Source organism: Numenius arquata, chromosome 1 (assembly GCF_964106895.1).
Source record: "Numenius arquata chromosome 1, bNumArq3.hap1.1, whole genome shotgun sequence".
In the NCBI taxonomy this organism is placed as follows: Eukaryota; Metazoa; Chordata; class Aves; order Charadriiformes; family Scolopacidae; genus Numenius; species Numenius arquata.
The window spans coordinates 45,271,076-45,281,360 of record NC_133576.1 but is presented as its reverse complement, the minus strand read 5'-3'; positions in this window follow the sequence as shown (position 1 = coordinate 45,281,360).

Below are 10,285 nucleotides of genomic sequence, written 5' to 3'. Positions count from 1 at the left end.
CATTAAATTCATCAGATAAGAAATACGGGGTTTGCCAGGCAAACTCTCTTCTGTTCAGTTAGCAAGTCTTGCTCTGAACTTACCTGCTGGCGGAGGCAGCAAGCGATGCCTCCCCACCCTGCCACGCTGCAGAAGAGGCAGATTCTGCCGTTATAACCCAAATAAAAGCTCTGCACTGAAAGCCTTCAACTTCTTAAAAAAAAAAAGACAAAAAAAAAGTAAATATAGATCTTTGTAATACCAGAGATTTGGCATAAAGCTTTGTAAATGATGGGAATTACATGATTATGTGCTGGGGAGGAACAAAGCAGCAAAACAGGGGAAAAGACCTAAGAAAGAGGGAGAGCTTAGTCCACCTATTCAGCATCAATTGCTTTTTCCTTACGCCTCATTTTTGTGCAACTGCTTGAAGTAACACCTTACAGCTGGAAGAAAGCCCACTTGGTGTATAAAACGAGTTGGCCTCGTTGGCTCAAACACGATACCTGCAGAGGTCCTGTGAAGAGGAGTAACCCGCAACGGGAAGGATTTTCCCCCTGGGAAGCCTCAGGAGAGCGGCTCAGCTCCGTGGCACACTGGACCCCACTTCTGCAACCTGCAAACCGGCTTTGCTGTACAGAGGCGAAGCGCGGAAGAGGGTGGCTTCAAGTCCTCCGTCTACTGTCCTCTCTTGCCCACAAAGAGGTAAGAGGAGCTGTAGCAGCTGTACAGGGGGGGCTGTTTCCTGGCTGCTAATCCGCAAGGAGGCAGTTATACACATCCCAGTCACCACAACGGTCTGAACAGGATTTAGCTCAAACTCATCATCTTCAATGTCACCACGTAAATGGAAATGTTCGATGGCCAAACAAGCTTCAGAGACCACATTCTGCTCCACAAGTCCTGCCTGGCTGGATTAGAAAGCGGAGAGCTTTGGCCGGATGGAATGAAGTGCAGCACTGTCCTCCTTTCTGAAAACCACCATGAGAGGGCTCACACTTCCCCGCTGTGAGGGGGGGGAAACACGAATGCCAGGGGGAAACACTGCCGTGGCAGCTTTCTCTCCACGGACTGGAAGGAGCGGTCTTCTTCCACTGTATCTCCAAGGTAGAGGTTTAGGATTAAAAGATGCAGCTTCCAGCCCTCATCTTGACTATGTAACTTCGCTACAGCTGAATTAAAAGATGGGGAAAAAAGGAAAGCGCAGCACTTCCCTGCCTTTCACAAGGAGCTTTGGGCTAATGGGGAGCATACAAGAAATAGCATTTTCCTGAAAAGACTTGTAGAGTTTGTGTTTCATTGCAGCCAAGGTGGGAGGAGATTTATACATGTTGTTAAACCCCGTTTAGTTTCTCCTCTTCTACTGGTTTTCCTCATGAAGCGGAGCCACCACTGGCACATAGCCGGTTGTACTATCATTGGCCAAGTAAATAGATGTCACAGGACAACCGCTGAATTCCACATTTGCAAAAGTTGCCCTACATCAACAAGATGAAAAACAAAGGCAGTCCACATCACAAGTCACAGTGAAGAAAAACAAAACCTGTCAGCAGAGTCAACCGTGCTGTTTTAACGTGTTCTTCACAATCGTTCCCTGCCCATCACACCCTGTCCGTCTCGTGCCTGCGTCCCTGCAGAGGCATTTCGCGCAGCTGGCAAGGTGGTGTCTGCTTTTGGTGGCCTGCTTCCTAGCAAATGGCCTGGGAAGCAACACCATTTGCCTTTCCAGCGGTGAGCAGGACTGCCCGCTCTAGCCACGTGGCACAGCTCAAGCTCCAGCAGGCTCACACCATGTAGCCCACCGCAATCTTGCCCCTTTGGCACATACCTTTATCACAGCAGGAACATAATGGTGTTGGCGTTAGAGGGGATCTCTCTCTCTCTCTCTCATACAATACGTTGATCTCATAGCATGTATCACACAATATACCGATACCATATACGATACTACTGCAGCTGACCAATAAGCCCCTAGGAAGGGAAAGGCAGCTCAGTGGAGATGGGCAAGGGCGATGCACCCGTGAAGCTCCGGGAATAACGCAGGGTGCGACTGACCACAGCCATTGCAAAGCTGACTTTAGCTCAACACAAAGGGGACCAGAGGGTGGCCTTTGTTTCAGATAAAGAGCAATTGACAGTTGAGTGGATCAAGTGGCGGTATAAACATCTCCCCCAGTTAGGCAGACCAGCATAGGGGGAATGAATCCATAGCTCAGCCCCACACAGTAGAAAACCTAAAGAACCAACAGAAGGATTTCAAAGAGAGCAATGGGCTTGAGCTGGCTTCAACCCATCAGTTCCTGACCGGCGATGAGGGATGCCCAGCATCGTGACGGTGAGCGTATTACAGAGACTGGTAATGGAGACCCCATCGGCATCATGCTTGAACTGTGCATTGCAATTGCTGTATTTTGCTGAGTGTAACTTATGTTTGTATCGTGCTGGGTTTTCAGTATAATTCGTATCATGCTGCTAAATCAGAAATCCCATGCAACAACAACTATTTTCAAATATCTTTGATATTAAACATTACACCCCTCCACATACGGAATATCTAGAAGAACCCAGTCAGAGTGTATTGGACTCTGACACACACACACACACATATATTGATAGATATAAGATAGGTTAATGGATGTGAATCCATAGGCTGGCAAAATCCAGAGGAGTACTTCATTAACCCGTATCACAGTTATTAAGCTTAGATCTATCCATAAAAATCTGTTAAACTTACATAAAGTTTTGTTTCATAGATACACTCAGGCTGTCAAGCCTCTTGGGAAGAGATGCCAGTTTCAGCAGTACGTAGAAGCCGCATTCACCTCTTCCTGCCCCCAGAAAGCCCTCTGCCCAACGTAACTGCAGTCAGGAGTGTAGCACATCTGAAACATGAACTCACTCCCAACGCAGCAGCTGATCGTGTCTGGTGTTGAGGACACAACATTGCTTTTATGGGATTCCAGGCTGTTTTCCCAAATACATTAAAGCAGTATGGGAAGAAAAAGGGTGAGATAAGTGAGACTGAAGAATCTAGAAGAGCTACACCCAGAAAGTGCCACCACCAGTAAACTTCCGACTGTGTTTGTGATTTAGAGAGGTTGTGTAAGAAACTCCCACAACTTGAAGGTCACTGTGATGTAGACTGCTTAATATAGAAGCAAACCCCCCAATAACGTCCCCGGTGCCTTCAATTCAAGTAGCAAATGTTTTCTTCCACTTCATCTACCTTACCCAGTGCTGCCCAGCACACACTGTGGTGACAGGCAGCCTCATTAACCTCCCCTTGTCCATACACCTCACTGCTGCTGCTGCTTCTCCAGTACGTGTAGTTATCATCTCTTGACACTGGCTGGTTCAACAAGAGAAAGCAGCTCAGGAAAGAGGACTTGCAGAAGGTGGACAGGCAATGAGAGAAGACAGGTACCTCTGAGGACAAGAATTAACAACAGAAAGATTTCTTCTGTAGCACACAGCAAGACAACAGTCATCAGGGAAGAGAGCTCTGCCGTCAGCTTTGCTTGTCATGGCTTGGCTTTTGCATGCATGTAACTAAGGATCATACCACCTTAATCAAATGAATTATTTATTATGCTGTACTGATAAAAACTTCAACCCCTATTTTTCACCTTAAAGCTGAAAAAAATAGTCCTGGAACAGATCATTAAAACTTCCATATCAAAATCATCAGCCTTTAAAAATGAATTATGGTTATGAGAGGATTCAATGGAGGCACAGAGGTAAGAAAAGCTGTACTTGTGCAAACTAGAAACGTTTAAAAAGTAAGTTTCTGCTTGTGTAATCTTAGAATCAGAGCCCGTTTCTCTCCACACAAAGGTCTGTCTGTACAGTGCCACACGCTGCAACTGAGCTGTCATTTTAAGGCAGCTCAACACAACCTGCAATATTCAAAGGAGCAAAGGATGAGGGAAGGGAAAACCTACAGGAGAAACCAACAACTCGGTGCTTGCAGTCTAGCAAAAAGATGACAGAGGAACATGATATTGTCACATGCCTTGTCATTTGTTACAGGCACAAGTATCCTAAAGAAGAGGGACCAAGCAGGTAGAGAGGCTGGGCAGGGATATACCAGAGGTAGAAATTGTAGAGATCTACTTCTGCTGGGCAGCTTCTGGCAAAAATATGGGAAAGGGAGCAAAAATGCCGAGTAATCTTCCAGTAGGTCTTGGTTTGCTTTCAGGTGTGAATGTATGACGTGGGCGTAGAGCTGAGGAAGGGGGAAGGTCTTTTATCTTCCTGTGAAAAATAGAAACTTAAAAGATGTCAGATTTGAAAAGTGGTTTAATCTACAGCCATCTACCCATACAGCCAGCTTACCCTGCTGGAGTCTCAACTTCATAGATCATACAGCTTTGGGTTTACACTGGAGGATTCTTCAGGAAAGGAACATCCCTTTCCCCCCATCCTGGTCATTTGAAGGAGCCACGCAAAAACTTTATATACTGCTTCTATAAATGCCACGGAAATGCACCGTCCCTCCGCACTCCTCAACGACTGGCTTAGCGCAGGGAACGGCCGCAGGGTTAAGCTTGTTCTTCACTCCCAGCCCCCACAAAACGATCCACCCAGATTATTGCTGCAGACACATGGCCCTCGCGTGGATCAGTTTGCAGGACTGAGACCAAAAAGCGTAAGTGGAAATAACAACCAACCAAAGCAAAAAGAAAATAGCCCTTAGTGCATGTTTAGCTAAGAAAACCAGAGTGGCAAATGGGAAAAGGATGCAGATCTCCCAGTTAAATTATCAGCTACTTACTCAGTAACATTGCAAAAAAACAGATGCTGGGTAGTCACCCTTTTTCATTCAAGCCCAATTAAAAAACCCTCTGTGCCAGCATGTTATGTACAAAATCACACACGGTTAAAATAAGCAAGTGAAAGCGTGAATGAGATTCTAATATACAGTACTTTTCACACAGCCAAAGCTATTTTATTTTACAAGATGAGTCTTTTGCGTTAATCTTTTTCCGAAAGCCCAGTAAAAACAGCGTGAACTACTTAAGCAAAATTTAAGAGACCACTTACAAAGTAATATTTGCATAGCACTGTAAATCTGCGTATTTGTTTGGGCACAGTTCTTAGTAGAAACTACAGTAGGTGACAGGGTTGGGTTTTCTTAATACCTTCGTTTTTAAACCAGATTCAGACGCATCTCCTCTGAACGTCATAAAATCAAGTGTAGGAAATAACTGTAAAAACGTACAAAAATATATACACATGCACAGTAAATGCGTACCCTGTATACAGTTTTATTACTCGTTAGATTTGGCTAGTAATGATCATCTGGTACTTACTCTTCCCTCCAAATGCCAGGTTTGCAACAAATCAGTCAGGTTAAGGATGGTGAGTTTTCTGAGAGAAGGTTTTCATTAAAGCTACAGTACTTGCTGGTGATCTTTAGGAGTGAGCGACACGCCAGCTGACAGTGGCTGCCTGGCGTTACAGGCAAGTAGCATTCAGTTGTCACAAGGTACAGCTCTGACAAAGCTGAAGCAAAGTAACACGAAGGGGCAGCGCAGCTCGGCTCTCTGCACAGATGCACATGCACGTAATAAAGGAGGTATACAGAAACCAGTTCATGCCTTGGGAAAGAAAAAATTCATTCCTCGTTAGCCTTTGCTGCCCACTCTTCCTCCCTTCGCAAATTGGATTTTAGTGTGACTAGTAAATCGGCGTGTTTTCCTTGAAAATACACCCTGGCCAAAATAAAAACCAAAACAAAACTTGTCTAAGACTGAAAATTGGTAGCCATAGCCCCCACACTAAAGAATACTTCCAATTCAGATTTTAAAAGAACTATTATATTCCACTTTCTGCTGAAGTGTCTATTTTTAAAATACATTTGCTCTTAAGATAAAATGCTGCTTCTGTTAAAATTTTTTAGAAATAGACAATCAGCAACACTCAGCTACTCTCAGAAGTGGAAGTGCACAAATTAACTTTCTTCCAAGTTTCAAAAACTGAAGAGTGGATTGCAACTATAGGTATAATGTTTTAAGAAATACAGTCAGCTTTCCATAAACCTTGAGAGGCTGAGGATAAGAGAAACAAACAGGACATATTTGGCCTACAGATACCAATCCACTGTCTTCCCGTTTCCAAAGAGTAAAATATTTTCATGACCTTTTCTGGTGGCTACCAAACGTGGCACAGACCCTGTAATGTGGGCTTCCAGAAAGTTTTCTCTCAAAACCATAGCAGGTAAAAAACCCACAAGCAACAACCTGCAAGGATCTTGCCGCAGAGATTGCCGAGACAATCAGATAAATTAGTCTTCCAGATAAACAGGGGCAAGTGTGGCAAAGTAGGAGTTGCCATCTCTAACAAGGAGATAAGCCCTTCAAGACAAATTCTGACCCCAATCAAGTGAACGTGGCAAGGGCTACCTCATAAGTTGTCGCAGGGTGGTGTGACACTCGTGTTAGAGTTTGCCTGCCCACACACACGCTTATCTCTGCTTTGCAAAGCTCCCGGCAATCGCTCAATTTTCTCAGGGCAAGAATTTGTCCAGACCTGCCGGTGTTCCTCCTCCCTTCAGCGATGCACCTTGCAGCTCTCAGCACGACTGTTACCTGCTTCACATCCCGGCTTCACTCAGCGCTGGCAGCCCTGGAGCAGCCCATGACAGATGAAAAAGTTCAGAGATACAGGAAAGAGTAGCTGCGAGTAGCAAAGTACAAACTCAGCATTACCATTATGTGGATTCGCTTCTTTCCACAGGCGTAAACCAGTGTAGTAATCGTCCGCTGTGAACCACAAGCTTCACACCAAGTGATGTAAGCACACAGGCATCCAGGAGATGGTGGGAGCTCCACCGCTGCATCCGATTTTCAAAGGAAATCTAGGAATGGATTTTTCACTTTTATCTGCGTTGGCCTCCAGCATCTGAACGAAACATGCTTGGGCTAGGTCTGTCCAATTTTGGCCTCAGACTTAGTTAATACATACTTCTCCAAGATGCCAAAATGTGAGTATTATCTGTCTTCAATCTGGAACACTCTGCATCCTGTGAACTCAGCATTATTAAAAGCCTCCAACCCCACATTTCTTTAATCAAAACCAGATTTTGGGGCAGTCCCTAACAAAAACTCTCTCTTTAGCAATTACCAGCCATAACAGCGATTCCTGCTTGATAGTTACTCCAACTGTTAGCGAAGTCCTTGTCCCAGCTCTCCTTTATTGGCTTCATCAATGCCAGAGGGACCTGTTACCAGGTAGTGATGGAATATGTGAGCAGGCCTCGGAAGGACTCCTCTTCCCTAATAAAGTTTTGCTCCGAAGCGGCAAAGTTGCATTATCACTTAACACAACTATGCTACTTGAGATATATTGAGCATGCCAACCAGCACCAAAATGCAGGAAGGCAAAACCCCAGCTACGTGAGATGATTTCTATAGATTGGTTGAACTGGAAAGCTCCAAGTTCCAGCTAAGAGGTTGTAACCGAACCATCTGCAGAAGATACAGGCAAGCAAATATACAGACATCAGTAGACGGAGACAAGCTGTATCACGTGGAAGTGAGCAGACACACTCACTTTTTCTGTGAATACTAGGCAATTAGGACAAAGGTAGTAGTCATATTCATTGGTCAGCATTTAAGTGTAAAGCCCTTCAAGATAAGTTAAAGCAGAACAAAGGAACGTTGCCCATGCTCTTTGTGTCAGACACGTATTTTGCTCAGTAACGCAAAGTCAATTGCAAGAGCACATTCAGCCCACAATGAGCAACAGAGAACTATAATCCCTACTGAGCCAAAACCTCCAGATACCAGTTGTCTGGTCCTTCTTCAGCATCAGCTTTTTGTGCCTTCCTAACCGAGAGATGCCACAATGCTAGCAGTCTTCAAGCTCTCCCACCAGGTTCTTAGATGCAGGTCAACATGATGCTACCTTGGAACTGCAAGTCCCACTTTGAGAGCAACATCACTGTTCTTCATGACAATGACAAGCACTGTCAAGGCCAAGAGCGTAGCATTTGTCCATGTTAGTCTGAGAACCACTGATCTTCGGAGTCAGTGCTGAACTCCATGGCAGTCAGCTTGCAAGTCCATACTGGAGAACACGGTATTTAGTCTAAACAGTCAAGCAATAAACGGAAGTTCTGAAAGGTGGAGAGAAAAAACGCTCCTATAGCTTTTAAGTTTATTAAACCCTAGCATGGTTGAAAAGCAAAAGACGAAAAACATGATACATTTCTGTTTATTATTGCTCTTAAAGGGCTTGGTAGTCAAATATACAAGCTATGTTCTATTAAACCAGAAGAAAATAAGATATAAAATCTATGCTCACTTTTCCAATCCAAGCCACCTGCTAATCTTCATTAGTGACATTAACTTCAGCTATTTCCAGTCATTTTAATTTATACATACTCTGTGTATGTGTGCGCACATGTGTGTATAAAAACCCCTACTCGAGGCGATAAAATTCAAAATGAAGATATTTGTGTTGGTTTTGTACTGTTTTGTGCATTGCTGTATATTTCCGTTTTCCAAATGGTCACTGATATGTCAGTTTAGAAGAGCAAAATTTAAGTAACTGATGATGTATTTATTATATTTTCAAAAAGAAAGCATGACCAATAAGTTATGATAAGAAAATATGAAATGTTGATTATTCTCCCCTTGATGTACATGCATTAATCCCATGATTCCTAACAGGGAGTTACATGCACTAAGAGGAGAAAAGGATCCTGTAAAGAGAAAGGCTATTAATTCCCTTCTCCTTTAAGCATGTCCCCTCTTCTCAGCGTTAAGAGGGGATTTAATTTTGTAAAATTTTTGTCATGCCCATTAATATACTTCTCAAAATCTAAGTATAAAACATAGTCAATGGTCAGCCTGCTTTGCAAGCCTCACTCTGCTAAGCCAGTACAATTTATATATACTCAGTATCGTCTTCAGGAAGCAAGTGTACAGCATTTGTAACATCTTTCTAAGAAGCGAGAATTTTATCCATTACTGAATTACTTAAAGAAAAAAAAAAAATAAAGAAAAGAAAGAAAAGCCCACTGCTTTTAGTCCTCTGGTTAAAAAAACAGGGAAAAGCCAGAGAGTTGTCTTTACCAGCATTTAGAAGTCTAACCACATTTAAAGACAGAGTACAAAAACATCCAGCAAGGAAAACCAGAGTCATGGCCAGGCTCCTGTTCTCCTCAATTCCCAAAGCGTATTCCAAATTCCACTAGCATTAACAACAGTGTTGCATCCCCTATCTTAGGGAAGATTTATTGAGGGGACAAAGATGACATACTAACGCTGCGGCTACAGGTACAATGATTCACCGAGGATGAGTATAACAGGAGACAGACAACACAGGTCATCCTTCAAATCTTGTTGAAAAGACCACAAATAAAAATCAAGTGCATGACAGAACAGTGATTAATGATCCCAACTAAAATATTTTTCTAAGTTACAAAATTGCTCTTCCAGTGTTTGAAAACAGAAAAATCTGTGGGAGGCTACATTCCAACAGTTAGAGTAAATACGAAAGGAAGGTAAATTATTACTCTCTTATCTTGGTTACTAGAGCAAAGATGAAAATAAGGACCAGTGCTTTGATAAGATCTGCTCTTTACAAAAGTTAAGATAAATATTCTAGTGGCAGCTGGGTTAAAAATACAGACCCCGAGGGTCACCTTCTGCCCTCAGCTGTAGATCTGCAATCTATTTCACCAACTTCTGAGCGTAGCCAAATGCAGATTGTGGCCTTCAGACTTGACCACACAGGTAGTTCCCATCTGTTTGCAAATAACTCTCCAGCTCTGCATACAGCAGCAATCTACAAAACCTTCAGAATGTGTGTTCGTAAAAAAAGAAAAAAGAAAGAAAAAAAAAAAAGCCACAAAAGCAATGACAGCCATGACTCTGATCTCTAATTTTCAGTGAAAAAAACCCAAAGGTCAACAAATAAAACTAAAGATATTTAAAATCCCTGAAGAGACCCCATACTCTTTCTAATGCTTAACAGAACAGCTTACCTTGCAAAATACTTCACATTAACATCTAAAGCACGACCAAGTACAAAGTGCAGCACACCCTATCATTACAGCACACAGGGTAAGATCCTGGCCCCATTTGAATCAATGTCAAAACTCTCATTAAAAGTTCAAGAGATGCCAGTATTCGAAATTCGATTGATACAGACCTCTCCTTTTCAAATTCTTGTAAAAGACGACATTTTGAAAACTATTGTGCTGGTTTCTGCTGCTGCCTCCCAGTTTACTGAGAGAAGTTGGCTGAACTGGACTTTGGTGATGAGAGACGTGAACAGAAATAAAAGGAGAAAACAT